Here is a 22,333-nt window from a genome sequence, read left to right on the forward strand (position 1 = left end):
TAATGTTATAACATGAGGTTTACGTTGTGAAACGGTGGCGGTTAATGTTATAACGTGGTTAACGTTGTGAAACGGTGGCGGTTAATGTTATAACGTGGTTTACGTTGTGAAACGGTGGCGGTTAATGTTATAACGTGGTTAACGTTGTGAAACGGTGGCGGTTAATGTTATAACGTGGTTAACGTTGTGAAACGGTGGCGGTTAACGTTATAACAAGTGGTTAACATTGTGAAACGGTGGCGGTTAATGTTATAACATGTGGTTAACGTTGTGAAACGGTGGCGGTTAATGTTATAACATGAGGTTTACGTTGTGAAACGGTGGCGGTTAATGTTATAACATGAGGTTTACGTTGTGAAACGGTGGCGGTTAATGTTATAACATGAGGTTTACGTTGTGAAACGGTGGCGGTTAATGTTATAACGTGGTTAACGTTGTGAAACGGTGGCGGTTAATGTTATAACGTGGTTTACGTTGTGAAACGGTGGCGGTTAATGTTATAACGTGGTTAACGTTGTGAAACGGTGGCGGTTAATGTTATAACGTGGTTAACGTTGTGAAACGGTGGCGGTTAACGTTATAACAAGTGGTTAACATTGTGAAACGGTGGCGGTTAATGTTATAACGTGGTTTACGTTGTGAAATGGTGGCGGTTAGGAGTAGGCAACAAAACCACTTAGTTTGCCCCATTCACCACCATTTCCAGCTGCCCTCAGAAGCCTTCTCACTCCGTATACTACGTCCGTTGCTATGAGCGTCTACTAATGACGCCATAGTTACGTAGTTGAAAGCCCGGTGCGTCTCATACAGACGCGTAAGGTTGGCTTGTGCGTCCGTATCAAGACGTGTCGGTATTTGACGCCCTGGCAGTGAGACCAGGCTGAGGCTGATGTCTCCTTCCTCCTCTCTACCTCCCTCTCTCCTCATCAAGTCTCGCCACATCCTCTCCTCCGAGTACAGAAAAGGAAAGAGGAAGACGTTTCTGAGTTGTGTTTTATGAGTGGTTGAAACGGCCACTTCTGTGGTTTTTGTCTGTCCGCGCTGACAATTCAACTCCCAGAGTTCCTGAGGTTTTCGAGACATGACAATTTAGCTGTTTTAATTGGGAAGATGTTATTCTGAACAAATGTTTGCACTCCAGGACCTGCATGTTGGTCAGAGAGCTGAAGACATGCAGCTATACTGTTAGTTCTTTGTTTCAGCGCCACGCTGGCTTTTTAAATGTGTTTCTCTGCATTTCCCTGAATGCAGTAAAAGCTCACTTGGATGACCGCAGGCACACACACACACACACACACACGCGCGCACACACATGCACTGACAGAGGCGTCTTGTTTTTCAACAGCACTGAAGAGCAGTAAGTGTTTAAGAATGGCACGGTGAAGCAGCGACAAAGCAAACAAAAGAGGCAGGTGGGTGAGGCTGCTGCCGGCCTGTCGACGGCCTCGGCTCCATTTTAAAACTTTTGAAAAATAGATATATTCTGCGACGTCATTTTAATTTTGCATGACATAAAAAAACTGCTTTTCGAAGATGGGCTTGTGAGGCACAACCTGCAGGTTTAGGGCTATTTTTGTTGTGGAATTATATAAGATGTTTAACAAGAGTTGGCTTGTTTAAATTTAGGGAATCGTAATTCCAGTTTATAATGTGTATAGTATATTAACATAGAATTGAACTGAAAAGATCCGATACCCGATAAAGCTATTTGAGTCAGTATCGGTCCGATATCCGATCCGGTATCAATTCTAATTACATTCTACTGTTGATATTTTATACATTTCTACAGAATGAAACTTGATCTTTAACTTTGAGGCAAATAGGGATATTCTACATTTAAAAAAAACAACCTGTATGTATAGTATATTAAAGGTCCCATATTGTAAAAAGTGAGAATTCCATGTCTTTTATATTATAAAGCAGGTTTACGTTCTATATAAATACTGTTAAACTATCAAAACGCTCAATATACGGAGAAACACACAGCCCGTATTCAGAAATTGTGCGTTTGAAACAAGCCGTTAGGATTTCTGTCCCTTTGTGATGTCACAAATTTACAATAATTAGACCATTACACAGTTTTAAATGTAAACGTACTAAATGTGTCCCAGTTTATTTCCTGTTGCAGCGTATGTTAATGACATCAACTGACAGGAAGTAAACATGGACCCAAACTGTTGCCTAGCAACGGCATTGCAACTCAATTGTGTTTCAGACAGAGGGTGAATACAGGTATATTCAGGCAGACAGTACAGGGAAAACAAAGGTTTTATTTGAACATTACAGCATGTAAACATGTTCTATTAGAAACACAAAATACAAGTATGAACCTGAAAATGAGCATGATATGGGACCTTTAAGATAAAATGCTAAATGTTAATGTTAATATTCAGATCCCCAGGTTCTTTTCTAATATAAGTAACAGATTCATTCGCCTCTCTGTGTGGCTCTCTCTCTGCTTCTCCCTGTTCATCCGCAACGCGCCCTCCCCCTTTTTAATTAAAACTAGGTGTGAGGTTCGCCGTCCCGTCTTTTGACACCTCGCTATTTATCTGTCGGGACGCGGGCTCGGGGCAGGACCCCGCGGCAGAGAAGGGCAGATTTTTGTTTTCGGAGAACTGCGGGGAACTTTGATGCCAAGTTCCTCTGCGGCAAAAGGCAAGGCCCCGACCCAGCACATCTGAGAGTACTTTGGTGAAATAACAGCAAATGTTTGTCTTGTATTGTATGGCACGCTGCTGGAGGAGCGCTAAAGCCCCTTCTTCCAGCGCCTAGAGCACCTCTTAATAAAATAGTCAAGAATAACTCCTTCACCTTAATCTTCCCCTCAGATTACTGCACTCAGGGCGGGAAATTAGCAGCAGGCCCATGCGCTTCCCTCTCTCTTTGACACATCTTTATTTTGCAAGTGCCTCCTTCTCTTCTTCTCTGTGCATCACCAAATCCCTCCCTCGCTGCTTAATTTTTTAGTTTCCTGTCTTTCTCTCTCTCTCTGTGCGGTGGGCCAGATGAACTCTCCGTGGCAGGGGGAACGGCATTTTATTGGGTCAGTATTAGAAGCAACATGTGGCTAATGGGTGGCTGCATTTTCCATGGTCTGGTCCTCATCAGTGGGGAGAAGGGGCCTAAACAACTAAACATGGCCGTTGACAATTGATACGAGGCCTTTTAAGTGGATCTGCTTGGTTGAAGAGGGGGTGGGGCGGGGCGGGGGCGTGTGAGAGTCCGTGTGTGTGACCGAACACGCGCATGTGTGTGTATGCACATTTGCCATTGCATGTTAATTAGGATGCTAACCGACGCACACACAGTATCCTTTGGGGAGCATATATACAAGAATGTGTGTGTGTTTGTCCCTTGTGTGTAGGAGTGTAACCCACACCTTGAGTACGGTAGCGGCGGTAGCTTTGAGCGCGGTTCGTCTCCGCCGTCTGATCCTCGTAACCAGAACTCTCCTTTACTGCTTCCTGTCCGCTTGGCCCACCTTCCCCCTTTGCCCGCCTGCCATCTGGGTCTGCCAAGACACACACACACACACACAGTTAGGACAGGGGTCCTCATGCTCTAACCTGTGTCTTTCACTTACAACTGCACCTTTGAAACCAATATCACACAGAGGAGAAGCGATAAATGGACTCCACCATCTACGTTCTCAACTTCTCTCCCTTTTCTTTAGTTCTGACATCAGGAATCAAAACCTGTTCTCTTTTTTATCTCAAAGCACTCTTTATATTTTCATTCAGAGAGCAGAGCAGAGCAGAGTTTACATCGAGCTCTTGTATGGGAGATTTCATCAAAATAATCCTATTTAAACGGGTTTAAAAACTGATAAGCTTACGTCTGATAGGTAACTTGGGGTGGGAAATGATGCAGGGTAGCAACCACAGACAGATAACAGATCTCCTCTCAACTTTCACTTTGATTCTGTTTGAGTTTCAGTCGTATTTTCAGTAAATATCGAATGCACGAGACCTCGTGCTTCTTCCTGTCACACTTGACATTGACGTAAATGGATGTTTGAAGTAGCGTCACCGAGTCGTGGACTGCGTAGTATTTTTTCGCGGTAGGTTGGCGGTAAAGCTGTGTGCTTAGTTTGCAACAAACATGTGGCTGTATTCAAAGACTACATCAAGAGCCGCCACTTCCAGACAAAACATGCAGAAAAAAAGAGAAACCTATCTGGAGATGAGAAGGTGAGGACAGCCGAGGCACTGCTAGCTACGCTACAAAAGCAGCCAGCAAGGACTTTTTACAATGCTGCACGAAGTAACAAAAGAAGGAAGTGTTAATGTTAAGTTAAATGTTAAGTTTTGTTAATGGAAACATTACAACCCAAAACAGTCCGGTTCAAACACGCCTGTGTATAATATAATATCCTTAATAATGTGCTGTTTGGAATGATTTTCAGTTTAATAAATGCTGAGAAGAACATAATTTGTTTGGCCCCACGGCAACAATCTGGGTTTCTCATGTGGCCCCCCAGGACAAATAATTGCTCACCCCTGCAATAAGTGGTTTCCTTATTCCTGTGTTCCTGAGGAGTCTGAGATCAGCCACACATTTGTAAAGTGTAAAGATCAAAGATAATTATCTGTCCTGGCCGATGTGTAAAAAAAGTGTAAAGATTTCTTCTTAAAATGCTCATTTGTAAAACTGTTTTCAAACATAACAGCAGTACTTGATATCAGAAATTGTTCATTATTAGTAGATATAAAAGAAGTGTTCGTGTTAGTAGCATCGAAGCCTTGCAGTGCTCTACGTGGGGATCTAAATGACGTACCTGTGTAGATAGCGTTTCCGAGCAGGGGGCACCGTGGGTTTTCAGTATCAGGGGTTCTGGTTGACACTTTGATCACTTCCTCCGCTCTTCATACCTTCATTGTGTCCAAGATCAGATCGCGCACACACACACACACACACACACACACACACACACACACACACACACACACACACACACACACACACACACACCACAGGTGGAAGGGGCAGTGTCGGGTGTAGCGGGGGACAATGCAGGGATGCGTAGCAGCGAGCCAACACGGTGTCTGTGACAGTGACGGCGGCGGTGCGCTCCTCAAAGCTGCTCCTCTCCTCTTTCATCACCTCCTGTCACAGAGTGTGTGAGGAGCGTCGCTGGCCAAAAAATCATCTACAATGCCTGGAAAAAAAGTGGCAGTTTTGACACTGGTGATGTCATTTACCTGAGATATAAATGTGTAATACATTTGCAAGTAAATCAATGAATACATTTATTGTTTCCAGTGTAGGCATCTCAGATAATCTTTCAAGTAATTTCCTTTGTCGTTTTGTTTAAGGGCAAAGTTGGAAGTACCGAAATGTATAAAGAGTTAAAACTAGTGACCTGACAGTTATTCATTGTTTTTCTCCTCAGGTATTTGCCTGAGCACCTGTTGGTATACAGGTATGCAAATTAAGGCTGTGTATTGGCAAGAATCTGGCGATACGTATCATGATAACAGGGGTTATGATTCAATATATTGCGATACTGTAAGCAAGGAGATATTTTGCAATTTATTATAAAACTAATTTTAGGAAACCTGTCAGCTCAAAGAACACACCACTGTATGCATGAAATCTGAGTAAAGAAAAGTTGACTTTTTCATGCAATCAGAACAGGAGGATCTGCATTTACATTTATCACAGTCGCTGTAACATCCAACATCACAGCCCTTCTTTGAGAGGACACATACACTGAGAGGACGCGTCTCTTTACAAATCCAATAGAGTATTGACTGAATTAATCTTTGCATGTAATCTATTAATTATAAAAATCACCGGTGTTCTGCAGTGCTCCTAACGGCATCTGAAAGATTTCACAGACCAGAGGAAAACAAGCAGTCAGAGCTGATCTGAGGTCTGCTGTCCAGCTGCCGTCTATGAGAGCCGGCTGTCGATCACTCGCGAACTCCGACCAAACAGTCAAACTAGGCAGCGCTGATCAAATATGAATCAATATTCTGTTACGTTAATGCCTATTTCTCTCCTCAGATGTTTTCAGAATCATCTTGTAGTGCACGGTTTAGCTGGAAAATTAGAACGTTTGTGACGCTGATTGTGAAATCTGGAGAAGGAACGCCAAGTTCACATGACCAGAGCACAGCCAATAGGAACGCTCTCTCTCTCAATGAAATGACCTGTGATTGGTCAAAGTCTCCCGTCACGGGCTAGATGTTCTAAAGCCTGAAAACAGAGCCATGAGGAGGAGCAGAAGTCTAGTTATCTCTCAGAACACTTGAATTACAATATGCTGAAAGGTTATTATGGGATTTTTGCCCAATGATGCCAAAAATATACTGCCTACTGCAGCTTTAAGACCCAAACACAAAGAAACTGAGACAATAAAATGGCTAATTTGACCATTGACAGCTGAATTATGAAGATATTTTGAATGCAATTCAGAATTTAATGATGGCACTGATACAAATTCGATCAAAAGTCATCAGTGTTTTGATGCTGTAGTTCTTGTATTTGATGGAGGTCAGAATCTTCTCCTGTCTTAAAGGGAACATATCATTGAAAAACTCACTTCTTCAGTGCTTGTGCTCATACATACGAGTATCTGGAGCGTCTTCCAACCCACAAACTGTGAAATAAGACGACCCGCTCAGTTTTTTGTGGGCTGTCTAGATCAGAAAACATGTGATTCAACAAGTCATTCAGATCTGGCTCCCCTTCCTATGTCACATGCAGGCTCATTAGAATATTCAGACAGACAGTATGAGAAATTGAACGTGTTTTTTGAACATTAAAGCATGCAAACGTGTTCTAGTAGAAACCCAAAATACAAGTATGAACCTGGAAATGAGCACGATATGAGACCTTTAAGAAGCCGGCGTAAAGAACCTGCTCCATGGAAAACTGATTCAGGTGGCTGCAGAGACGATGGAAGTGGATAAACAGAATTGTTTTCTCAGGTTGCTCATGAGGCGATGAGGGAATAAGCAGAGAGCGAACAGGAGGAAAAAAAAGACAACTTATTTATTTTCAGTGCTGCAGGTGCCCGCTCACAGCTTATTGGTTTTTTGGATGACTCTTTTACTCTAAAGAGGGCAATTTATGTCCCTCTCTCGTCTCTCTCCAGAGGGCGAGGGCTGAAGTGGCTCGCTTATTTTAGCAGGGTCTCGTGGTCTTGACTTGTGGTGACATATTAATTGAGCGGTTCCTCTAAAGAAAAGAAAGGCCAGTGTCACGACTGGTCCGTCGTTGTTTGTAGAGCTTTGAAAATTGGTTTTGTTTGGCTGGAAAAAGCTCTCAGGTGTTTATTTACACATCAGAATGCTTCAAATGGCAGCTGGCTCTCTCTCCCGCTTTCTCTATGTACAGTATGTTTGTGTGTTCCTCTGTGTGCATGTCTGGATGCATATACGTGCTGTGTTTGCTCACTTATGTATGTGCCAGCTGTGTCGTGCATGTTTGCATGTGAGAGATAAAGACGGGGAGGAGAGAGAGAGATAGAAGAGAGGAGGCGAGACGGTTTCCTCGGCTCACCTGCCTCTTGAGTTTCCATGTAGCTGGTTGTCCTCGCCGTCCTCTTCATCCATTATTGACCACATTCATTCACACCAGCCTCCTGTGTGGCTTTCTGAGGAGAAGAGCACAACCTTTCTCCAAGGAGGGATTTAATCAGACCGCTGGTGTGGTGGAGGTGACCACTGCAGAATATAAACTGTCATCGGGATCATTTACAGAAGTTGTTTCCTCTGCACTGGTGTGAAGTTGAACACTTGGTCCTACATTCAGACACTCTCTTACATCTCCTAGAAATACGTAGACTGTACATTTGTAGTGTATTTCAGTGCAGCTCAACAGTTTTGCCGATGAGTGAAGGGGAAGTAACCGCTCAGCCACCTATCTGAACATGGTTACCTAGACAACAATTGTTTTAGCTGGTGTTTCAGTGACGGGGAACATTAAAATAACAACATGAGGCCTCAACAAATTAGTCAGTCGGAAAGCTGGAAAAATGACACATTTGTTCTGTGTTGGTTTTCTGTAGAGAATAGCTTGTTTAGGGAAAAGACAAATAGGTAATAGTTTGTGTTTCCACCTTTCTTTTCCATCTTCTGTGATCGGAAATGTTTCGGAGGCATCATGGGAGACGCCAGAGGAAGTAAATTGTGGTGTATTATATAACATAAGATGCATTGTGTGGGTTTTTGTATTGACCTAATAGCTGTACGGAGTACGGACAATGTTAATCTATAAATTTAGACACTGCAGTTTGGGACTGCCCCCTCTCATTTTGGTCTTAGTTGACTGAGATTTCTGTAGCCGATTAGTCGTTTTTGGCCTGACCGCAGAGGGCCAGCCCTACAAATGCAAGTTTGTCGCTGACTGAGTGATGAAATTACACGATTGGTCGGCCGAGTGTTTGGAGTGTCCTCATTGGCCGTTGCTCTTTCAAAATGAAAAGGCGGGTAACAGTCCTTTATGCAAATGCGCGACGCGTACGGCTCACGAAACTTGGACCTAGCTGTCAAACTAGGCGATCTAGTTCTAAAATGAAACCAGATCCAGCAGCTGTGACATCGTCGCCTATTTCTCGCTTAAAAATGTTTTCAGAAGTAGATTTTGGTGGATTGTTTAGAAGGGATTACAGAAAGTTTAGGAGCAGGCCGCCATGTTGTTTCCTGTTTGAAACCGCGAGCAGAAAACCAGGGACCAATCACGATAGGGTACGTCACCGCTTCAACGGCCAGTTGAGTGGAGCAGTGCGTCTCCTAGTGTCCTCGCCGGACCTGGTGGACATGTACCGCTGGATTTAATGTTATAGACATGACCGCTGACTATCTGTGTAACAGTTTAACCACAACAATCACAGACTGACGGAACGCGGTCCAGACATACACTCGGTTTCCACAGAGTCTTGTTTTTGCTTTTTTCATGCTGAATGACTTATTTCCTAGAAACTTCTTAGCACATTTCTGGTAAACGCAAGATTTAAAGTGGTGCTTTTGTGTGATTCTTTCACAGATCTGTCGCTTTAATCAACTAATCGATTAGGTCGAGGACGAGGACAGCGTCTAAACTAACGCTAACTAAAATAAAAACACAATCTTGTCTATAAACATAACATAAAAATGGAGAAACAGTCCTGCCCCGCGTACGCTCTCTCTAAACGTGCAGCAGGCAGCTAAATGATCCAGATATATTAGCCGTCTTTTAATGAAGTGAGACTGATCTCTCTCTCTCTCTGTCTCTCTCTCTCTCAGTCTCTCTCTCTCTCTCGTTCGCCGTGTCTCTGCTCAACTGAAGTATCAATAATAAGATTTATCTGTCTTCCCCCGCAGCCTTGATTCAATTATCTCCATCTCTCTCGCTCTTTCTCTTCCTCTGGCTCCCTCCCTATTCGCCCCTCCGCTGTGGATCCGTTTCCAATTGAAGGCAGGTCATGCTTTGTGTTTCTATTTGTCATGACAGGGTTCCTTAACGAGTGGAGGCTCCCTTCCACTGTGCTTAATCTGATCTGGAAAGGAGGGAGGGAGGGAGGGAGGAAGGGATGAGGAACAGAGAGGTGGGGAGGGGGGGGAACCAGGTAAAAGTGGGGTCACAAGTAGTTTACCTCCAACTCCTCATTGTCTGCATTTCCCCTTTTTAGGAAAATTAGATTTGTGTGATCCGTCCTCCTCCCCCTCCTCCTAACGTGTGTTTCGTGTCCAATCTGAAGCCTTTGAAGTTTGAAGGGTCCCTCGCCCCTCCACACGCCCACCTCCAGCCAACATCCCCCTAACCCAACGCCAGTACCCCCCACCTTATCTGGCCTCCACCTACTTCCAGACATACCTCATTACCTGAGGCCGTATTGGAAGAAAGAGTGGCGGCTAATCAAATTGACTCTGCAGGTTTTCTGCCATCAGAGGAAGTGCCGGCCATCGAGGGGTCACCGGTTCAACGTTCGGCTTCAGAAAAACGTCATGAAGTGTAAAAGAAAAGTCTCGGAAATAATCTGGAGAATAACCAACGGTAGCCTTTTTATATTTTTCAAGTGGTGTTCAGGCAACACATCATGTAAAGAATACACTACACTAGTCAACTTGTGCCACCAGGTACGTTTACAGCTGTACAAACAAAACAGTTTTTACCCTCGGCTGAGGCCGACAAGTTGCCTTATTGAGAAACAGAAGAAGTGATAAAGGCTGACGGAGACATGTTTTACAAATATATACACTCCCATAAAGGTAGTTAATGAAAACACACACACACAGATTTACATTTTATTTTGCAGAAATTTGAAACACTTTTATGACGCCCATGTCTGTAATGCATTATAAACATACTTATTAGTGCTTATAGGACTGTAAGATTATAGTTATAAGCACTCATAAATATTCAGAATGTTTTTTAACAGTAATCATAACTCATTATAAAGCATTTTATCAAAATACTTCATAATCATAGTGTATTATAATTCCCATAGTTGTTTTTATAATCCATTATAATCACTGGTGTAATGCATTATAATGTCATTATAAGTTACTCTTAAGTGTTCATTGTTTGCTTTAAGTAAAACATATTACATTTATGCAAGACACAAAATGTTGTAAAATTAATTTTTAATTTACTTAAGACATTTACACACCGGGGGTGTTTTTTTCGTGTGATTAATTTGCACGTCAACATAATTTTTGTAACTGTTTCTAACTTTTCTAATGCAAATATTACACATTCTGGGTTTTCACACTGCAAACAAAGGCATCAACCAATCACGTTGTGCAGAATGGACACATTCAAAACATAAACTATAGTGTAGAACAACACGGACGCTCCGTATTATGAACTAAGGCTGCGTGTACCAGAGTCACTCTTTCCCTTCTTACCTTTCACAATAAAAGCCATATACGCCCCACAGCTGTTTACCAGAGGAACATTTACTGAGCATTTCGCTAAAAGGAAACTCAATAAAAACAACTTCCAGTAGTTTAGGCTGTACAACAATTTACCTCCGACAGACTGCCAGACGCTGTTCTGGTCTCTCTCTGGGTGCCGTCCCGGTATAGTTGGTCCTCTGCCTGCTTGAATCGAAAAAGTGTTGCCGCCGTCACACATTTGCATCGCTGCCAGTATCAATAGTTTTGATGCATGATATTCGCAGGCGAATATTTCGCATTTTTGTGTCAGATATTCGTCCCGCTCCCCGGCATGTAAAGGCCTTTAAAGCAAACAACGACCACTTAGAGTAACTTATAATCACATTAATGCATTATAGACATGGGGCGTCATAGAAAGTGTTACCCCTTAAAAACTTCTCTTAAACTCTGAAACTACTTGCATCAAAACACCCGGAGGGGAAAGCGAGTGAGGTACAGAGTAAATTCTGAGAGACAGAGTTGAGTCTGTTTACAATTGGCAGGTCTGGAGTGTGAACATCTTGAGGTGAGCCTCTGGCTAATTTCACAGAAGCTGTGAATGAAGTCTTTCTTATGGCCTGCGCTATGCAAATGGCATGCATGCATACACACACACACACACACACACATGCACAAAGCGCCTCCTCCGTCAGAAAAACACACACTTGCGCGTTTACACACACATCACTTGTTAGTGCACATGAGGGATGAGGCAGGGCAGCGCAGCTGTTGAAGCAGCCAAAGGCATTAGCTGGTACAGTTCAGCAGCTCTGCATCGGCCCAGTGTGTGTCGAGGTGGTGGTGGTGGGGGGTGGCCTTGTTTTTAGGGTTGCTAGCCATTTGCAGCGCTGTAGGATTTCCACGGGGAGCACGGGGTATGTGATAGATACCGAGCATCTGTCCTATTGCTCAGCTTTTCACCGGATGGGAATCACACAGTTTTTAAATTAGTCAGAAGGAGGTTGGATGTACGTTTCTGTTGGGTGGATTACATGCCGAGGAAAAATCCCTGGCCCGAGCTCTCGCCAGACACCGTGAGGAAAAAAAAAAATCTGTGTCAAATGACAAATGAGTTACCATGTGCAGCTCTCTCAGATGTTGATTCACATACATTTTATCCATTTAGTAGATTCAGAGTGACCGACACTGAGCTGCTGACGATCAGCTCAGCAGGACACATGGATGTTGGTGGGCTCTCGGCTCTGCAGGAGTCCGAGGTGACTTTTTAGTTAATATTAGGGCTGAGATGATCTCCCGATTCGTTTCTATCACGATGCTTGGGTTCTACATGTATTGCGATTCGATATTACGATTTATTTTTGTTAACTTTGCTAACACTAGACCATGGAGGGGAAAAGTTGAATCATACACTTCTAGGGACTTTTACTTTGGAAAATATCTAAATTAATCCAGTAAAATTGTTTGATTGTCAGCATGTATGTACTCAGAGATGTCCTGAAGTCAAATATATCAGGATCATTGTCAGGAATTATTTATTACATTTTTTTTCCAGCAAACCAAAAATCAAAGATTTCCTTCACAAATTAGTGGTATTTTGTTTTTAATTTATAAGGGACATGTAATGTTTTATACTTCTGGTGAACATAATCCAATCAATTTTAAAAAAGTTCCTTTTGTTAACACCTTATTTTGAAAACTGAACGTAGTCCCACGTGTCTACTTCCTCTAACTTCTCCAAGTCTGTCTCTAGCTCTCCCGTCAGCTCCGTTCTCTTTATCCATCCATGGTCAGCTCCATCGGGGCCGTTTCAATGCAGAGAACATAAATGTCAGTATCTGGGTGCTCTACAGTCGTAGCGTCGGATACATTTGACCACGGAGATGAGAGCGACGGCCGGCTCGACCGCACGTTGCCGTGATACGATAACGTTTCCTGTCCCTGGCAGAGTTAGCATGCAGCTTTAGCTCTGCTCTGTCTAGCTCTGCTTTTCCTGTCAATGTGTGAAACCCAAAGTGTTTCCATCCTTTACTGGATGTGTAGTGTTTACCACGCTGGATTTAACATGTGAGGGTGCAGGTCGTATCCACGCTGACCCTCTGACGTTTTCTGCTTTGTCATTTCAGCTCGCTGCGGTTTGTTTTGGTTACTCAGACTACAACAATAAAAGCGGTAACTTCCTTCTACCTCCACATAGACTTAAATGAAGCAAATATATAGATTCTGGCATTAAAAAAAAACATTTCAAAAGCCACCCTGATGGCACATTTTAACACAGCGATGCCGACTGTGTGATATTTCCATACCGGAATAACACGCCTTCTGTTAGAGATGAACATGATCCACATCGACGGAGTCTTTGTGTGGCAGCCGTCAACAGCCTCGTCTACAATGTGCTGCTTCTCACACACACAACTGTTGGCGTATTTACGATCTGTGTTGTGATGGCTGTAAAGTCATGAATTGTTCCCTTCCACAGCTCAGCCGTAAAAACGTTGGCCAGTTTGGAGAGCTCCAAAAGGCAACATTCACAGGCTGGAGCGTAATCATTTTTTACAGCGTATTGTTGAACCTCCCGTTCACATCTCGCAAATTACCAGTTTTTATTCTTTATTTTCTGACGGACAACTTTGCAACTGAAAAGAGGAAAACACCGCTCAGTTTTATTTGTTGTGAATACAGATGTTTTTCCTTCCCGTGGTTGTGATGATGGTGTGTGTGACAGCGCTTTTGACCTTTCTATAGTGTGTATGAACTCGCCTGCCCTTTTCGGGGCTGCACACTCGTGATTGTGATGAAGGCCCTGAAGTAGTGCATGAACGTATATCTGTGGGAGGGAGCGATAGAAGTGTCAACATGTTTGTATATATGTTTGTGTTGGCGGTGGAAAGAAGCAGACAAGTCATCTTCGGTGAGCGTCCTTCGGCTTTGGCTCCGTGTTGACCTCTCACCCAAATTAAACTTCCACAGCTCTCTCTCTCTCTCTCTCCCTCTCCCTCTCCTCCCTCAGCCCTCTCTCTCCGCTGCCCACTGCCAGGCACTTTTGTTTTCACATGGCCGACTTCTCAGGGAACACGCTCATATTTGTGGCTTTCGGGGTTGGCAGCAGAGTGTGCTGCGCCTGTCAAGTTTTTTCACTCCGACTTACCCCAGCACCCAAATTGAACTGTTCAGTCATTTCCTGTCATCCCCCCTCAACCACCTCCCTTTCCCATATTTGCCAATAATGTCAAATTGTTGAGTCCGCGAGCAGGGGCAAGACATCATGTCCCGTAGTACGTCTTTTCCTCTGCGTAGTGGTCGGCCGCGCTAAATGTATAACAAAAGTTTCCCTCCAAAAAACGCTCTCGAATCCAGATAAGAAATTGACGGACGGCTCACGGAGCCTCCAGCGCATTTTGGCTCCTGAGGAATACATTTTGTTTAAATGACCTACAAAGCAAAAGCAAACATTTTGGTCTTTATTGAGAACCCGCAAAAACCGTTAGCATGAGCGCATGGTTAGAAGGATCCTCCACAAATAGGCCCGGGCTCATCCAAAGCATATCCCCGAATGTGAGAGAGAGAGGAAGAGACATGCAGAAAGAAAGGGGAGAGAGCAAGATGGTTATCTGAAGTGAGGTCAGAAATGAAACATGTCATAGCAAATTAGAGCCATGTTGTTTGAATTACTCCGGCCTGCTTCTTAAAGAACAGTCTGCCCGTGGAAAAAAAAAAAAAAAAAAAGTGGGCAGCGAGCGTGTATTGAGTAAGAAAAGCGAGAGACAGACGGAGGGAGAAATGGGGGAAAAAGAAAGACACGAGAGGTAATTTACAGTGGGAGCAAAAGAGATAAAGACGTAGGAAGATATGAAAAGAAAGAATAACAGCGCAAGTTAGCAAGAGGGAAAACAGAGAGAGGGAGGCTTGACAGAAAAAAATAATGTTTTCTCTGGAACAAATAATGTGACTCGGGCTGAGTCATGGGCCTGCCGAGGAATGATGATGATGATGAGAAGAAACCTTGGACTCATTCCTGCTTCGAGCTAAGTTTGGGGCATCATTTACCAAACTACTGGAGAGGGGCCCCTGCGTATGGATGTGTGTGTGTGTATGTGCAATAATAACCACATTCTCTAAGCATCTTCGGCCACCGGGGCCTGTTTTTATAGCTGGGAACAGGGATGGGCCAACACTCGTTAGGAGGACTATTTCGGAAGATGGGAAGGGAAAAAAAAAAAAAGCAGAGGGCTTGAGGGGAGAAGATGACCAGAAGGGGGTGTGCAGAGGGACCGAGAGCCCGCAGGCTCACAGACCGGCCCCGACGTGTTGAACGAGAGATGAGCTGGCTCTCTCTGGGAAAAAGGCCTCCAGAGTCTGAGATCCGCGCCGGCTTCCCGGACAGTATTTCACAACACTGAGAAAGTGTTGTAGTGACATATGGAAAGGCCAGATCGTTGGCTAGAATATGTCCCTCTTTACGCAACAGCCGAATCACTTCATTTCACTCCTCTTGTCTCCTTTTGTCTTCTCATGCTTTGTTTTAAAACATCACATTGTTCATCTTTCCCTGTCCTCTCCAAGATCACCTACAAATGTGTTTTGTTTCCTAGAAAAGATAGACATCAAACACAAGCACAAATCACATGCATGTGGGTGTCTCTCTTTCTCTGTGTGTGCAAGAGAGAGTTGGAGAGTGATATCTTGGTTTCAGCATATTGTGTAGCCACAAAGATATGAGTTATGAGACGGATGCAAAACACACTCCGACCAGCGCAGTTGCACAGTGGTGTGGGAAATAGTTACACATTTTAATTTATTGATTCGTGTACATAGACACAAATTTCCCATTTTTTCGTGATGGCACAAAATCAATTGTGAACTGTGAAGTATAGAGAGCGGCGAACGCCGTGTAGAGAGGAGGCCCGGGTGGACGGGTGGATCAAAACACACTGGACTTTTTCCCAGGAGACCGGTGTTCGTGTCCCAAGTCATTTATTTGTCATGTAACTTCCGTACTTAAGTTAAGCCACTTCTGATATTAATTTAACCCAAACCGCGATCTTCTCTTAAACCTAACTAGGTCCTTTTTGTCACGTAACTTCCGTACTTAGTTACAGCACTTCTGGAGTTATTTTAACCCAAACTGCGATCTTTTCCTAAACCTAAATAATTAGTTTTATTTTGAAAGGACTGGAGCGGAAATTGACAAGTGCGTCACGTGTTGCTGGACATTTGTAGGAAAACGCACGAAAAATACATGTTTTTTTTGTTTTTTTAAGATTATTTTTTGGAGTTTTTATGCCTTTTATTAATAGCTACAGAGACAGTACTGAAAGGGGAGGGAGAGAGAGAGAGAGGGGATGACATGCAGCAAAGGGCCGCTGCAGTAAGGACTCAGTCTTTGTACATGGAACCCGCTCTACCAGGTGAGCTGCAGCAGCGCCCCGAAAAATACGTTGTTGAAAGACATCCTGATCGTCACGAACAAAAGGGAAATTCGTTTCTACGTACATGAATCAAATAGATTATATTTCACAAACATCCGTGAGACTGTGTTGCTGATATACACACATACACACACACACACACACACACACACACACACACACACACACTCTTACTGTACACACACATTCACACAGAAAGGGAAAGAGTGCAAAACAAGCCGGGATAAGCTGAGCTGGTAATCTTCCCTTCAACAAAGGAATGCATTTATGAGACACGTGTGTTTGTCAGCTCGTGTGTGTGTGTAAATGTGTGTGCGGCTGTGCGTTCGCCCGGCCGCAGCGTAAGTATCTCATTTTTCGTGTGTATTGTATAGCAGTCCGCCGCAGTGCAAGTCATGCCGCCGTAAACACCAGGAGGGGGGGGGGGACAGGCGTCTTTGAATAGCAGCAGTGTGCGTTGGAAGACATCAGGCGGTGAATCCATCACGTTACCACTGACAGGCCCAGCGATGGGAAATAAATATTTACTCTAAGCTTCCCCAAATCACATCCAGAGATTTCCCTCTGTGTTCTCTGTCTCGTCTTCTCGTGTTCTCACTTTTCTGTCCCTCTGAACTTCTTCTGCTTCCTGACTTCTGTCTTCCTCTCTTTGAATCCTTTTTCGTTATCATGGCCCCCCACTAAACACACGGCAGAGCAGGGGCCCATGTAGACGTGGAACACAGGTCATGTTTCCACTCAAGCACACACACACACACCGACTCACACAAACGAGGGGTACAAACATATACACAAACATGCCCACCACACACACACACACACACACACACACACACACACACACACACACATACTCACAAACACACGCACGGTACGGTCAGCCTGAGATATCCATCTGGGGTTTGTCATGTCAGACATGGCCCATGTCTCTCTCTCCTGTAATTATGGCAGTATTTATTTTTTCAGATCGTCCCGCTGGGTTAGGAGCTTCCCGTGGTGTGGTTTGGACGTGGAAACACACTCCGCTCGAGACATCCAGCTTAGCAGTCAAAAAGGGCTCACAGTACATTGACTAGAAATTGGTAACCCATAATTCAGAGATTTAATGTAATGCGGAGGAAGTGTGCATGTGTGAGTGAGTGTTTGTGCACAGCTGTGAATGTGAGTGAATGAGAGAGGGGGGATGAGGCTGTAACTTTTCACGGCGGAGTAAACGCTCGACAGATTGAGTGTCGCCGATGCCAAGAGAGTGAGATTTGATATTATAACGTCTCATTGCGTTATATAACACCGATGACCCGCCCGTAATGACTTTGTAACAACTTCTGCATGTGTACTGTATTTATAAATTCAGACTCGTTGCCCCGCACAAGGTGTTCCTCAGAAAAACACTCAAGTCTGTCTGGCAATTTCCTTGAAACTTGAAATATCACATCATTGGATAACTTGATAAATGTTACGCATGATTGTGCGTCCAGACATAACGAGCCTTTTGCTAAATTATTCTTTCTTGCACACACATTTTTTGTGCTTAAACTATTAGTCGATTAACTGATCAGTCGATTGATGGAAAAAAATCTGTCAAACGAAACAAGGAATGTTTCACTTATGGCTCTGGGACATTGTTTGTTTGTTTTTGTTTCGCATTAAAGTTTCAGTAGGCAACAATTTTTTGGCATCATTGTGCAAAAAATCAATAATAACCTTTCATCATATTGTAATTCAAGTGTTCTGAGAGAAAACTAGACTTCTGCTCCTCCTCATGGCTCTGTTTTCAGCCTTTAGAACATCTAGCCCGCGACGGGAGACTTTGACCAATCACAGGTCATTTCATTGAGAGAGCGTTTCTATTGGCTGAGCTCCGGCTGGTGGGCGGTGCTTGGTATTTCCTCAACTTGATCTCAACATCGCTGCCGGGTCACAAACTTTCTCATTTTCCAGCTAAACAGTACACTACAAGATGATTCTGAAAACATTTGAGGAGAGAAATAGGCATTAACGTAACATAATATTGATTCATATTTGATCAGCGCTGACTAGTTTGATCGTTTGATCAGAGTTGACGAGTGATTGACTGGTGGCTTCTGATGGTTTTGATCAGACAGGTTTGATAAAGTCTGTCCTTTTATAATCAGCCTAGTATGTAGCACCATGTAGGACAACCCAGTATAAATAGCCCGACATTACAAGGACATTCCGCGTGCCATGAGGACGCATCGTAGGCTTCTTACGTGTCATTTGTACGGAACTTAGTAAAATACGCGTGGGGAAAAACGCCAAACGTCACTAAAAAACACGTGATAAACATCAATTATGTAACTTATAAAACAAAACACCTGGAACATCGGTGTCCTGTTCCTGGTCCCGGACCCGGACCCGTCCACCTCCCCTCTCACCCGCCATAATCAGTCTTTCTCACTTTTTATTCTACGTCACTAGCTCTGAGCTTAGCATATTAAATGGATGCGTTTACATTGCAGTCAGCACAGACTGCATGGCGTACAAATGACACGCCAAAAGCAAGAAAGGCTGTTTTATTGCACGCTAAATTCACTCGTGGAGGAACTTTTATCCGAACCCCACCCATCTCCAAGTCTTGTGCAGTCCTGCGTGTCCTAAAGATCTCTTTTCTAGCCCGTCCTCTTTTCCTCCGGGTCGCCCGACTCATAGTAATGACAGTGCGTGTGTGTTTGTGTGGGTGTCTGTCTACCCAGCTGAGGGGATTCGCCCTCTGTCCCGGGCACACACTCAATGAACTTGGCACTCACGCCACCTTTTTTCACCGCTCCCGGCCTCCTTTCACTTTCTCTTCCCCTCTCTGTCTGTCTGTCTCCTCATTTCTCTCCATCGCTTCACAAATCCTTCACCCTCTCGCTGTCTTTTTATCACGTTCCTCCGAGCTGCCTTATTCCTGTCTTGACAAAAACACAGATGAGTCCCCTTGAAAGATAGAGATAATGGCTTATGTCCAATCGGCCCGTGGTGCTAATCAGCGACTATCGTGGGAAAAGCGCAGGGGGACGGGGGGCGGCGGTGGTGGTGGAGTCGGTGGAAGGAGGAAAACCAGGCCCATTGTCCCGGGGAGATTAAAGTCCCCGAAAAGGCGGCATTGTCCACCGACGGGGATAAATCTTCCTCCTCCCGTCACTCAGGGCCTGAATTCAATTCTCCTCAACCCCTCCTAAAAGAGAGGCTTATCTCCTGCTCAATAGCTTGTTGCGCTACAAGCCAGGCAGGAATGCACCAAGTTGTATCCCTGACACCCGCTCACTGAGTTAAAAAGGAATTAGGGAGGGGTGGGGGGGGAGAAAGAGAGAGTGAGAGAAAGTGAGTGCCTGAATTGCGACCTCTATTTTGCTGGAGGATGTGCGCTGGGAGGCAAATTGAGCTGCCGATAGAAGCCGACAGAAGGAGAGGGGACGAGAGAGCGCGATTGATTGACTGCTGCCGGGGGGATTGAGGCCAGCGGAGAAGAATAGCGTCCCGCTCGGTCCGCTTTCTCCGAGGCTGCGAGCAGCATGGTAAACTGCTGCCCCATTGGAGGACACACAGAGCGGAAGAAACCACTTGGGAGCTCCTGGCATGCGGTCTGGATGCCACCTAACAAACTCCCCCTTTCTTCCCTTTCCTTTGCCCCCCTATTGCTACAGCAGCATCTCTCCAGTAACTCCAGTCCAGGGGGCATCACCAGTTGCTAAGACCCACTGCTTCACCCCCCCTCCAAACAGATTCAATTCAGACCCCCCCGGTCCCACGAAAAGGGATAGACAGAGACAGAGAAAGGATGGTTGGCAAATAAAAAGAACTTGTGCAGACTCGGGCCCATAGTCCTGCTCTGTTTGGCCCCGAGGAGAAAAACAAGCCCCGCGTCCCCATTTTTCACCCCTTTCTCTTTCACTCTACCCCCGCTGGAGCTATCTCCGGGGAAGAGACACAAAAAGACAGAAAGCGAGAGAAATGGATGGTGAGAGAGAGAGATATCGATATAACATTCACTGAATGCCCCTTCACTTTACCACTCCTCTCCTTAGAAAACAACATTTCCCCCTCTCTTGGACTCCGTTGGCCCCCCGTACCCTCCTCCTGTTGCCCCCCCGTACCCTCCTCCTGTTGCCCCCCCGTACCCTCCTCTTGTTGCCCCCCCGTACCCTCCTCCTGTTGCCCCCCCGTACCCTCCTCCTGTTGCCCCCCCGTACCCTCCTCCTGTTGCCCCCCCCCGTACCCTCCTCCTGTTGCCCCCCCGTACCCTCCTCCTGTTGCCCCCCCCCGTACCCTCCTCCTGTTGCCCCCCCGTACCCTCCTCCTGTTGCCCCCCCGTACCCTCCTCCTGTTGCCCCCCCGTACCCTCCTCCTGTTGCCCCCCGTACCCTCCTCCTGTTGCCCCCCCGTACCCTCCTCCTGTTGCCCCCCCCCGTACCCTCCTCCTGTTGCCCCCCCCCGTACCCTCCTCCTGTTGCCCCCCCGTACCCTCCTCCTGTTGCCCTCCCGTACCCTCCTCTTGTTGCCCCCCCGTACCCTCCTCCTGTTGCCCCCCCGTACCCTCCTCCTGTTGCCCCCCGTACCCTCCTCCTGTTGCCCCCCGTACCCTCCTCCTGTTGCCCCCCCGTACCCTCCTCCTGTTGCCCCCCCGTACCCTCCTCCTGTTGCCCTCCCGTACCCTCCTCCTGTTGCCCCCCCGTACCCTCCTCCTGTTGCCCCCCCGTACCCTCCTCCTGTTGCCCCCCCGTACCCTCCTCCTGTTGCCCCCCCGTACCCTCCTCTTGTTGCCCCCCCGTACCCTCCTCCTGTTGCCCCCCGTACCCTCCTCCTGTTGCCCCCCCCCGTACCCTCCTCCTGTTGCCCCCCCCCCGTACCCTCCTCCTGTTGCCCCCCCGTACCCTCCTCCTGTTGCCCCCCCGTACCCTCCTCTTGTTGCCCCCCCGTACCCTCCTCCTGTTGCCCCCCGTACCCTCCTCCTGTTGCCCCCCCGTACCCTCCTCCTGTTGCCCCCCCGTACCCTCCTCCTGTTGCCCTCCCGTACCCTCCTCCTGTTGCCCCCCCCGTACCCTCCTCCTGTTGCCCCCCCGTACCCTCCTCCTGTTGCCCCCCCGTACCCTCCTCCTGTTGCCCCCCCGTACCCTCCTCTTGTTGCCCCCCCGTACCCTCCTCCTGTTGCCCCCCGTACCCTCCTCCTGTTGCCCCCCCGTACCCTCCTCCTGTTGCCCCCCCGTACCCTCCTCCTGTTGCCCCCCCGTACCCTCCTCTTGTTGCCCCCCCGTACCCTCCTCCTGTTGCCCCCCGTACCCTCCTCCTGTTGCCCCCCCCCGTACCCTCCTCCTGTTGCCCCCCCCCGTACCCTCCTCCTGTTGCCCCCCCGTACCCTCCTCCTGTTGCCCCCCCGTACCCTCCTCTTGTTGCCCCCCCGTACCCTCCTCCTGTTGCCCCCCGTACCCTCCTCCTGTTGCCCCCCCGTACCCTCCTCCTGTTGCCCCCCCGTACCCTCCTCCTGTTGCCCTCCCGTACCCTCCTCCTGTTGCCCCCCCGTACCCTCCTCCTGTTGCCCCCCCGTACCCTCCTCCTGTTGCCCCCCCGTACCCTCCTCCTGTTGCCCCCCCGTACCCTCCTCTTGTTGCCCCCCCGTACCCTCCTCCTGTTGCCCCCCGTACCCTCCTCCTGTTGCCCCCCCCCGTACCCTCCTCCTGTTGCCCCCCCCCGTACCCTCCTCCTGTTGCCCCCCCGTACCCTCCTCCTGTTGCCCCCCCGTACCCTCCTCTTGTTGCCCCCCCGTACCCTCCTCCTGTTGCCCCCCCGTACCCTCCTCCTGTTGCCCCCCCGTACCCTCCTCCTGTTGCCCCCCCCCGTACCCTCCTCCTGTTGCCCCCCCGTACCCTCCTCCTGTTGCCCCCCCGTACCCTCCTCTTGTTGCCCTCCCGTACCCTCCTCCTGTTGCCCCCCCGTACCCTCCTCCTGTTGCCCCCCGTACCCTCCTCCTGTTGCCCCCCCCCGTACCCTCCTCCTGTTGCCCCCCCCCGTACCCTCCTCCTGTTGCCCCCCCGTACCCTCCTCCTGTTGCCCCCCCGTACCCTCCTCTTGTTG

General features: G+C 46.7%; 1 protein-coding gene across 5 annotated transcripts in view; it reads left to right on the forward strand.

Annotated features, from left to right (window-relative positions):
• prdm16 (PR domain containing 16) overlaps positions 1–22,333 on the forward strand; it is a 339,983-nt gene that overhangs the window by 102,877 nt on the left and 214,773 nt on the right. The window lies entirely within an intron of this gene.

Source organism: Sebastes fasciatus, chromosome 8 (genome assembly GCF_043250625.1).
Source record: "Sebastes fasciatus isolate fSebFas1 chromosome 8, fSebFas1.pri, whole genome shotgun sequence".
NCBI lineage: Eukaryota > Metazoa > Chordata > Actinopteri > Perciformes > Sebastidae > Sebastes > Sebastes fasciatus.